Raw genomic sequence first — 11026 nt, 5'->3', positions numbered from 1 at the left:
TTCTTCAACGTAGATCAAATTAAAAAATAGCACGAGAAAGCTGGTTATCTGAGCTTTCTTTTACAAATTTTTGGGTGTCAAAATATGAAAAATTAAAGAAACCAGAGAAGAAATTAAAAAAATTGTACCAACTAGCCCCACCCTCCCCTACTTGGTACGCACCTAATGTTATAAATGTGAATATTATAGAAATACTCTCCTCTGTTGAACTGTAACAATGGATTTGTTTTAATCAATTATATACGAGGGGTCGCCGACTCTTTTTCCCGAGGTTCACCCCTTGAGAAAAAGCGGAAAAAGGGGTAGAAATCACGGAAATTTAGGAAAATCACGGAAATTTAGGGAAATTGCGGAAATAGAAATAATTATCATTAAAACGTCCGATTAACTGCTTTAGATGATTCTTTAGTTAGTTTTAACTAATTCAGGTGTATTACTAGTGAATTACTAGTGATGTGACGTTAGTGGTTTTTTGAAACGTTAAAGTTATCCGTTAAGTTAACGGAGCTTTACTTTTTGACGTTAAATTAACGCGTTAATTAACGCATTAATTTAAAGCGTCCGTTAACGTAAGTTAAACGTTATTTTAAACGTTATTTTGAATCAGGTTTCTTTTTTTCCTTCGACAACTTAGTCTTCTTACTTGCAGTAGCTTCTTGATTATCAGACACCTCTTTAAGATATTTAGGATATAAATCTTTCAAATGAATTGGTTTTTTGAGGTGGTTTATAAGATTTGAGGTATTTTTTCCTACAAGCTCAGCTTTACAAGTTTTGCACACACTTGTATTCGACATTTGGTTGAATACAAAATAATTGTGAATGAGGCTTCTTTTACGTAGATTAGCAGGGACAAACTGAATAGATTGCCCTTCATCTTCTGAGGAATTCTCCGATTCACTCATTTCAATCAGTACAATCAGTCAATCACTAAAAAATGAACTTTATTAAAGCATTCAAAAACACATTGTGTACTTCTAAATGTCTAGCAGACTACGAACGTACGCTGAGCCGTGTAAGAAGTAGAAATTTAAATTTTTTCCGTAAACCTAAACCAAAAAACCTTAACACAGCGTTGCATTTTCAAGCTAAAAAATAAATAAAATAACGTTGAAATTAACGCATGAAAATTTCAAAACGTTAAGTTATTACGTTAAGTTAACGGACCCCAAAAACGTTCGTTAACGTGATGTTCACGTTAATCGTTAAAGTTAACGTCACATCACTAGCTCAAAGTCTTAGGAACCGTTACCCACCGGATCCAATTTTTTTGCCGAGAAGACCTACCCATTCGCCCAAATACCTACCCATTGGACACGGGGCCGAGCCCTATTGACGTATGCCCAACAAAATCTCGAAGGCGGACACCCAGTGGCCGCATCCGCGGAATACAGAAAAGATTTTTTTAAAAATACAAGAAATGTGATCTGGAAACAGAAATTGCTACACATACTAACCAAGATACGTAGCAATTAACTGACACAAAAAAAAATTTAAAAAAATTAAACACTGATTCATAAAATCCACTTTGTATTGGGAAATAACACTTTCAGCCAATACAAACAAGGCAAAACATGACATAAAAAACCAGAGAAAATGGCGGACATCGAAACAATTGACACGCGAAACCACGATGTGAATTGCCTCTATTGGCCAGCTGCTTCATACAAGAGGGTACAAAGTGCGTCTTGCGTTGGATATCGCATTTTCTGGCTTTCGAAGTCTAAAGCGGTTTACAGTTCCCTTTCGGCTGATATCAGGTGCGACTCATGCGCTCCACCAAAATGTGGTGTCCTAGAGGGCTGATATCGCCAATCCATTTTCTTCTTCTTCATAAACTCGTTGATTTTCTCGCTGGCATGCATTTTTTCAGTTTCTTTTCGCAGATCATGCTTGGCACCAATGAAGTTTGCTCCGTAGTCGGAGTGCATTACACGGAGTTTACCGTAGAGGCCAGTGAAACAACAACAATTAAGGAAAAAAAATCTGCATAGAGTGAGTTCACAAGATCCAAACAGAAAGCGCGGTTTACGAGGCAGGTATATAGATAAATCAAACCTTTAGCAGTTCAAACAAATCATGGGATGTTCGGGGAAAGGAAGTGAGCCAGCTTCGGCCATAAGTTGCTCGTCGGGTTTGGCCCGATCTCGTTTGCACCTTTCACATTAATACCTAATCTATTTGACTTGTTCCCCAGACAGCACAAAAGTGCCGTCGTACATCCAGTATCCTTCCAGTCGGAGAAAGAGGTGGAAGATAATTGTAGTACCTCCATGGGAAGGTAAAATGGGAGCTTAAAAGGGAACGATGCTTCCCTATGTTCTCCAAAAAACTTCCTTTTTAAAATGAAGACATGGGATGCTTTACGGATCTTTTAGGATCATTACAGGGAAGCCACGCAATGATTCGTTATTATTTGTGGTTGTAGTAATAAGTCTATGCAGAGTTAAATGAAAAAAAAAATGGCAACGTTTTTTTTTTTTTTAAATCAGGCAACGTTTTTTAAGCTTAGCGTCCCTTTTTACAGTGAAACGGTACTCTTTTCTATGGCATTTTCTGTTGTATTCGCCATTCCTGACTCAGTAATAAATCTGAATTTTTTTCTGGAAAATTAATTTGCTCTGCTAGCTTCTAGCTTCTACGACCTACGAGGTGTTTTTTGCAAATTGTAAATTGCAGCTACCAGCAAGTAAATTGTTTTACTTAAATTCAATTACTTAAGTACTATTTCATATTATGCTATTGGTATATTCGCAGCCACTGACTGGACTTCTTCGAACAACTTTTGTACTGGGCTCATCACCTAGCTCTTTGCAGTTGTGGCAGGTCAGGCGCAGGACTACGAACAACTTTTTGTACTGGGCTCATCACCCCTTTGCAGTTGTGGAAGGTCAGGTGCAGGACTACTAATATCTCCAGCTACTTACGAAGATCCAATGGATAAATAAGGTCCTAAGTCAATTTTCAAGTTTCCAAGTCATTTTTCTCCTTGTGTAAAACAAAGAAATGTTCAAATACAGAAATCTTTGCAAATGTTTATGTTTTCTAATTTTAAAATAAGGGTACAAACTTACTGGGAATGAAGTATATAAAAATGGGTAGATACAAATGGGATACATCTAGGGGGTTATAAGGTAGTCTTTAGGAAGCGGGAGATCCGTTGGAGCTTGTGAGGAGTGACACCAGGAGCATCAGGAGATTCGTTTTGGACAGCTTATAGGCATTCCCTAGTATGTCCCATCCCTCCCACAAAATACTCCATAGGAGCTCCTAAGGCATGTTTTGTGCCGTCTGGGTCTCTGCCTCGTGGTATCCAGAAGTTCTTTCCAGAATAACTTATTTGGTAGTCCGCACCCACATGCGTTTACAAAACGTTGAACGCTCGAATGAGAGTTCTAGTAAAATTATGTAGCGCACGCGTACGTAGCAATGGCGTGGGTAGCTCTTTGTACGGCATCTAGTTCATCCGGCTCGTCAACCGAGACTTAAAAGTCTGTCTTTCCCCAAAATCGGTGCAAGAGAGAGGAAACTTGAGGTGGGTTATAGCCATTTTCCTTTCTTCAGATGATGAATATTATCACTGTGCGCTTCCAATCGGCACCTTTTTACGTGATCGTAGAACACGTTATCCACACAGCAGCGGTAACCTACTTTAATGTAAGTATTTCAGTAGGAAATTTCCTACTGATTGATTAAGTAGGTCGGAAATCTACTAAATTTGCAATTTTCTTACTTAAAACGAGTTTTCCAAGTCACTTACTGTAAATTGCAAATACTTATATGTGGTTATGCTACTTACACTTACCATCCCACTTATAAATAAGATGGTAAATGGCATTTTAAGTATGAAACATTCGAAATAAGTATGTTTTAATTTAAGTATCTTTATTCAAGTTTTGCGAAACATACTTTACCCATTTTTAATACTTACATTTAAAAGCTGTATCAAAATTAAGTATCGTTTTCCCAAATTTAAGTACTTTTTATACCATTTACGTTCTTTAGTTAAGTACCTTGCACAGTGAAGCAGGTTGACTAAATCAAAGTCGTTAAAATTGCAAGTATCTTGTAACTCTGACGAATTTTAATGATCAAACACTATACTCATGAACTGTCAATTGAAAATCCAACAATCTTTTTTGAACACATCAAATTCCATCACAGGAATACCGGGAAGTTTATAATGTTGCACTGTTAAAAAAGGTAATGATTTTCGGTAGATAATTGAACATTATTCTTTCTATCTTTTTCTATTTCAACTAAGAAAACGATATTTAATTTAATCAAATTAATATTAGTATAAATTTATTCAAATTATAACTATGAACTTCAAAAATTTTATCAATCGGTGGTGTTTGATTACAGAATTTCAGCACGTAAAATCAAATGATACCATTTTTTAAAAATTTTTCCAAAAATTTTTCTATCAGCCAACAGACCTTTATAGTATATGTTGCTATGTTTGCAAATAACATATCATCGAGTGTAGCTCAGTGGTAAAGCATCGGATTACGACTCAGAAGGTCTAATGTTCCCGCGGTATGCGATATATTTTTTCATTTCTGAACCCCATTTATGGATAACTCTTTATAACCACAACAAATTTCGATATGATAGAAGTCATTTGCTGAATTTTTGACTAAAGATTATATAATTGCCCTATAGAAAAAAAAGTATGCGAATGAATTTTAAGTAGGCTAGACCCTTTATTGAGCCTACTTAACTACTTACAACATTCTTACATGAAACAGGTTTTTTTAGTAGGAAATCTCGTGTAAGTATGGGCGGAATTTAAGTATCCAATGCCATGTAAGAGACCCTGGCACCTCTTAAGTAGGAAACAATAAGTAGGGAGCCGCTGCTGTGCAGGTTTATTCGTCGTCTAGTAGGAATTTCGGTCCCTTCCACCAATACGTTGGAAGGGCTTCCTCTTTATTGGTCGAGCGGGTAGTGATATCGGGCTGATTTTCCTTGCCCGTTAAAAAAAGCCATTCATCCAGTTGAGTCAGTGTTCGGATTTCTCCAATCCGATAAGCTGATCCTGACCCTGAACCTGATCCCGAGTCTGATCTAGTTTTTTACGGTGTTACTGTCGGCCCAGAAATACAGACGATGTAACACCCAAATGATTGCATTTTGCACTGAACACGCCAAACGTGCTGCTTGCAGAGCAGCGACTTTATGATGATTTTGCGCTAAAACCGCCCTACCTCTCCTTAAAAAGGTAAACTATTAATATTTTCTACCCACAGATGGCTTTTTTAAAATAATTCGGTGTTCACTATTTTGTGCAGGATGTTGTGTTTTTTTCTCGATACAACCCAAATGCGCGTTGCGAAACCAGATTTGAGTTGCTTAAACCCACTCCCTTCCTTTCACCAAATGTCTCCCTCACTTCGTCTGCTAGAACTCTAGCTAGCCTTCTTCTTCCTTGTGATACCTGACAGGAGATAGTCATCCGACTTGTTACCAGGTTTTTGATAGCTTTAAGTCGAACAAATATTTTCTGTTCTGTGTGGAGGTACATACATGTTTATAAGTTAATAAATTATTGCAAACGTGTTCTTATTCCTAATTGTAGAATTTATAATTACAACAGGTTATGGGCCCAGATTAACGTAGCTTTAAACTACAATGGCCGAACACGTTGCACAAGACTTTAATTCTTTGAGAGCAGTTTCTCACGTGCCAAAATTCGATGGCACAAATCATCGAGAATGGAACTATGAGATACACTTATGCTTCCAGGCCATGGAAGTTGATTGTGTTGTGTTGGGAACAGAATTATGTCCAGCGGAGGTAACAAACTTTTAATTTATCACTCAACTACTCTCTGGTTACAGAACGTGTTGAAAAGTTTGCCTTATGGCACATGTTGAGTGTCAATTGCCTTATGGTTACTATCGTACTGAACATGCTTGCCCTATGGCACATGCAACTGTCAAATGCAACATTCTATTCCCTATAACTTTAGTCAAATCTTTAAACTTAATCGTAGTCATAGATGTTGTAAACTCTGCTTCCCACATTCACAGACCCATCTAACCATACATCATGCTAAATGATCATGGTCCGAATGCCATCTGTGAATATTTCCAAACTTTTTTTCTCTTTTATCTCTAAAGTCAAGCAAGACTCTTATTTCAAAGGGCATTTCTCACTTTACTAGTTACTGGCTCGAATCCCTACCTTTGAAAACACAGTCTCATCAGCCCTAACGCTGAGAATCATTCATGATGCAATGCTCGTTGATTCATTTCGTGTCCTATGACAATATCATGCGATAACCTGTGACAATTCAAACAGCCTCATAATTTCTTTTCCTCCTAACAGGAACGCAATGAAGAAAACCTACTTTTGAACGAGGCAGCCATACGACAATGGACACGAAAGGACGTCTTAGCTCGAAACTGCATCATGGCAACTATAACTAAGGAAATGAAGGAAAACCTGTATATATGCGTTAATGCAACTCAAATGTGGACAAAGCTGAACCAACAGTATCAACTGCAAACAGAAGAGCATCTACACCTACTCTGGCAGAACTATTACGACTTTAACTACACGACTGGTACAATAATATATACTGTAAACTAAATTGATAAAAACTAATCATATATTCAATCTTCAAACCTTTTTAAGGCGACGACATGAGGACTCACATCCAAAAGCTTTCAAACGTGGCCGATAAGCTCAGAGAGCGGGACCAACCACTCAGCAACATCCAACTGGTTTCAAAAGCCTTAGCCACTCTTCCGGAAACCTTTCGCATCGTCAGATCTGTATGGGCTAGCGTTCCAGCCGCAGATCGCACTCTTGACCATCTTCTTCAGCGACTTCTTACTGAAGAAAATGTCGTTAAGTCCTATCAAAAGATCGGTAACGTGACTGAGGGAGCTTTTGTCGCAAGTGAAGGAGCAAATGGGGGATACACCTCCGGTCGCGGCGGATATCCTGGTGTTCGTGGAAGAGGAAAGAAACATTTTGGAGTTCGAGGAGGATTTGTAGACAAGCGATCGAGACAACAATACAGAGCTGATCAAGACTCACGCCCAAAATGTGAATATTGTACGAAACCAGGCCACCAAGAGAAAGATTGCTACTCAAAGCATGGCTACCCAGACGTCGGGGGTAGAGGCAAAACATCGACTGGACTCCTCTCGTTATCCAAACCTGATCCTAGAAGGATATTTGCTTTCTTTGCTGATTCAGGCGCTACCAGACATATGTCGGACCAGAGAAACTTCTTTACAGACTTCAAACCAATTGAAATTGGTAGCTGGTCTGTGTCTGGTAACAATTTTATTTTTACAAAATTTTACGACTTTACTTAAATCCTTTTTCTTATTCAGGAATAGGAAACAGTAAACTGGACGTAAGGGGCACAGGCAGTATTAACGTCACAATTGTGATGAATCAAATAAAAACCTCAAACACACTGATGGAGGTACTCTACATACCAGGGCTTGGCGTGAATCTGTTTTCCATCGGAGCCGCAACTGCCAACGGATTAGTAGCACACTTTTAGCAAAACAAGGTACCACCGAAACATATACATACACTTATAACGTATATGCTCACTTAAATTTCTCATTTAAGGTATCGTTCATGAGAGGAGAAGATATAGTTCTCACCGGAGAAAGAAAAGATGACACCCTTTACCATCTTGATCTCGAACCCGATATCCAAACGACTCGAAAAGATATACGAAGAAACGCTGAACTCTCCCTCTATAGCGCACATGGCGCCGATATCCGAGCATCACTCATCACATGGCATAAGCGCCTAGGTCACCTTGGCTTTCAAATGCTCCTGAAGATGCTGCGACAAGATCTGGCCGTTGGTCTTAACATCGATGGTGACTGTGAAATCCCGGCATCACTCTGTTCTGGTTGTGAGACAGGAAAGTTAACAAGAGTCTCGCTCAAAGAAGGCCGCCAGAGAGCTGGCAGGATAGGTGAACTCACTCACTCCGATGACTGGGGCCCCATCGCGTCCCCAAGTCTGGGAGGAGCAAGCTATTACGTCACTTTTAAAGACGATTTTAGTGGTCATCTAACGGTCTACTTCATGAAAAGAAAATCTGAAGTACCCTCACTAATCCGACTCTACCATGCAACGCTTCTCAACGAAACAGGAAATTACATGCTCACTCTCAGGACAGATAATGGGCGAGGAGAATACGTAAACAACGAGAACGACGCTTGGTTTAAAGAAAAGGGGATTCGTCACGAAACAAGTGCCCCGTATACACCTGAACAAAATGGTACAGCGGAACGTACCAACAGGACCTTGCTGGACATCGTCCGATGTATGTTAATTTCCAGTGGACTACCCTCATCTCTTTGGGCAGAAGCTGTCTCATACGCTACCTACATCCGAAACAGAGTTCTTTCAAGAACTGGTGAGCTCACTCCTTACAACTACTGGAACGGCAAGAAACCTGATTTGTCAAAAATCTTCGGTTCAAGAGCGTTCATAAGAGACCCATTAGTATCATCAAAACTGGAAGCACGTAGCCAAGAAGGAGTCTTCGTTGGACGCTGCATCACTCAAAACGCTTTCCGCATCTACATTCCTTCTAGCAAAAAGATTCTCGTTAGCAAAGACGTTAAGGTGGACGAAACTATGGTCTACTATGACATGAAGAAACAATCGGTGAGTACTTTTCTTTAAAACTCACAAACAAAAACGAAACTGAACTAAAGGATTCCATTTCTCTTAGAAGGAGCCACAAACGGATGAGCCCGTTTTTCAGGAATCCGACCTCAACGAAGCTTCCACCGATATCAATATTCCTCAAGAAATTTCAAGGCCACTTAATGATGCAATGTTAGAGGACGGGATAATCAACAATGAAGCTATAGTCGAAAAAATCGTCCATGACGCATCTCCTAACGCAAGTCCTCTCGTTGACACAGATCGTCAAGTTTACAACGAGAGAACCCGTCAATCTGCTCGCCGTCCAAAATTTTCTGATCGATACCTCCAGTATAGGCAATCAATAGCCAAACAAGGTACAAACACGCCCATCGACACAAAAACAAAACATCAGTTATAACCTTCATTTATTCTTTTTTAGCAATTCTCTTTGGCATACCTGCAAAAACGCCTAATCCAAGCACGAAGTCTCGAGCCTAGCAGTTATCTTGAGGCCATTTCCTGTGCCGACTCAGAATTCTGGATTCCAGCGATTATTGAAGAGTATGAGTCACTCATCCAAAATAATACATGGAATTTATGTCAGCTACCACCAGGCCGCAAAGCAATCCAAGGAAAATGGGTGCTGAAGTACAAACCAGGATTCAAAAACACGCCTCCAAGATACAAGGCCCGCTTTGTTATTAAAGGATATTCGCAAATACCAGGGCTCGATTACACTGATACCTACGCTCCAGTAGCCAAACACTATTCTCTTCGCGTGATCATGGCCATTGCTGCTACGAGGGATTTAGAAATGGTCCAACTGGACGTCAAGACTGCCTTCCTTTACGGCACCCTAGACGAAGAAATCTACATGCAACAACCCGAGGGCTTCATCGTTCCAGGAAGGGAAGGAGAAGTCTGCCGTCTTATCAAAAGCCTCTATGGTCTGAAACAGGCTTCCAGAGTATGGAACATCAAATTCAACGAATTCCTCATCCTTTTTGGACTAACAAGAAGCATAGCTGACCCATGCGTGTATTATCGTCATCTTCGTAAAGGGGAGGTGGATGAAGAAATAACTATTTTCATCCTTTACGTAGACGACGGACTCATTCTCAGCAGCACCAAGGCAGTCCTCGATGAGATGATGGAATTTCTTGGCAAGGAATTTGACGTTCGTTCTATTCCACCCGATCGATTCATCGGAATCGACATCAACCGCAACAGAATCCAACGCACAATTCATCTCTCACAGCCAGACTACGTCAAGACTGTACTTGAGAGATTCAATATGAGCAACTGTTCCACTCTCTCTGTTCCAGCTGATCCATGCGCCAAGCTCACGCCACAGATGTGCCCACAAAATGAAGAGGAGAAGAAAGAAATGGCCAACATACCCTTCATGGAATGCATTGGCTCAGTGATGCACCTCACCCACTTGACACGACCAGACATCGCCTACGCCGTTGGCCAAGTCTCGAGATACTCGCAAAGCCCAGGACAAGAACACTGGAAAGCTCTCAAGCGCATCCTCGCTTATCTACGCAAAACCTTAAACTTCGGCCTCCTATTTGGAGGTGGCGACGACGAATTGTACGGCTACTGTGACGCGGATTACGCTGGAGACCTGGGAAATAGGAGATCAACATCCGGAGCCGTATTCACACTACACAACGGTCCAGTTTCATGGTTCAGCCGCCGCCAGTCATGCGTCGCTCTATCAACCACGGAATCGGAATTCATCTCTGCGGCGGAAGGGGCGAAAGAAGCCATATGGCTCAAGCGCTTTCACTCTGAATTAGGAGCTCGCATCTCAGCCATGCCACTAAGATGTGACAACCAGGGCGCCATCGCCCTCATTTACGATCCTGTGTTCCATCAGCGAACAAAGCACATTGACGTGCGTTTCTTCTTTGTGCGGGAGGCGCAAGAACAAAAGAAGGTTGACATCTCCTACATCGAAAGCGAAAATCAACTGGCGGATATATTTACCAAGGCGTTGGCTGCTCCAAGATTTGAAAAATTGCGTGGAAGATTGAACATTTGTGAGCTACCAGAATAGAGCTCTCGACTTTAGGGACGTGTAGTATTTCATTTCTCTTTCGCGTTTATTATTATTATTTTTTTTTTTTTGCGCATTTGTCTTGAGGGACGTGTTGTGTTTTTTTCTCGATACAACCCAAATGCGCGTTGCCAAACCAGATTTGAGTTGCTTAAACCCACTCCCTTCCTTTCACCAAATGTCTCCCTCACTTCGTCTGCTAGAACTCTAGCTAGCCTTCTTCTTCCTTGTGATACCTGACAGGAGATAGTCATCCGACTTGTTACCAGGTTTTTGATAGCTTTAAGTCGAACAAATATATTCTGTTCTGTGTGGAGG

At 40.5% G+C, this 11026-nt stretch overlaps 1 long non-coding RNA gene across 1 annotated transcript; it reads left to right on the top strand.

Moving 5' to 3' along the window:
- Window positions 1-1577: 1577 nt before the first annotated feature.
- On the top strand, window positions 1578-3037 carry LOC116933268. Its single transcript, XR_004399977.2, has 2 exons — window positions 1578-2689; window positions 2758-3037. It is a non-coding gene; the product is annotated as an uncharacterized LOC116933268 (long non-coding RNA).
- The last annotated feature ends 7989 nt before the right edge of the window (window positions 3038-11026 follow it).

The sequence above is a fragment of the Daphnia magna genome, unplaced genomic scaffold, assembly GCF_020631705.1.
Source record: "Daphnia magna isolate NIES unplaced genomic scaffold, ASM2063170v1.1 Dm_contigs021, whole genome shotgun sequence".
Taxonomy (NCBI): Eukaryota; Metazoa; Arthropoda; class Branchiopoda; order Diplostraca; family Daphniidae; genus Daphnia; species Daphnia magna.
This window is presented reverse-complemented; position numbering and strand designations above follow the sequence as displayed.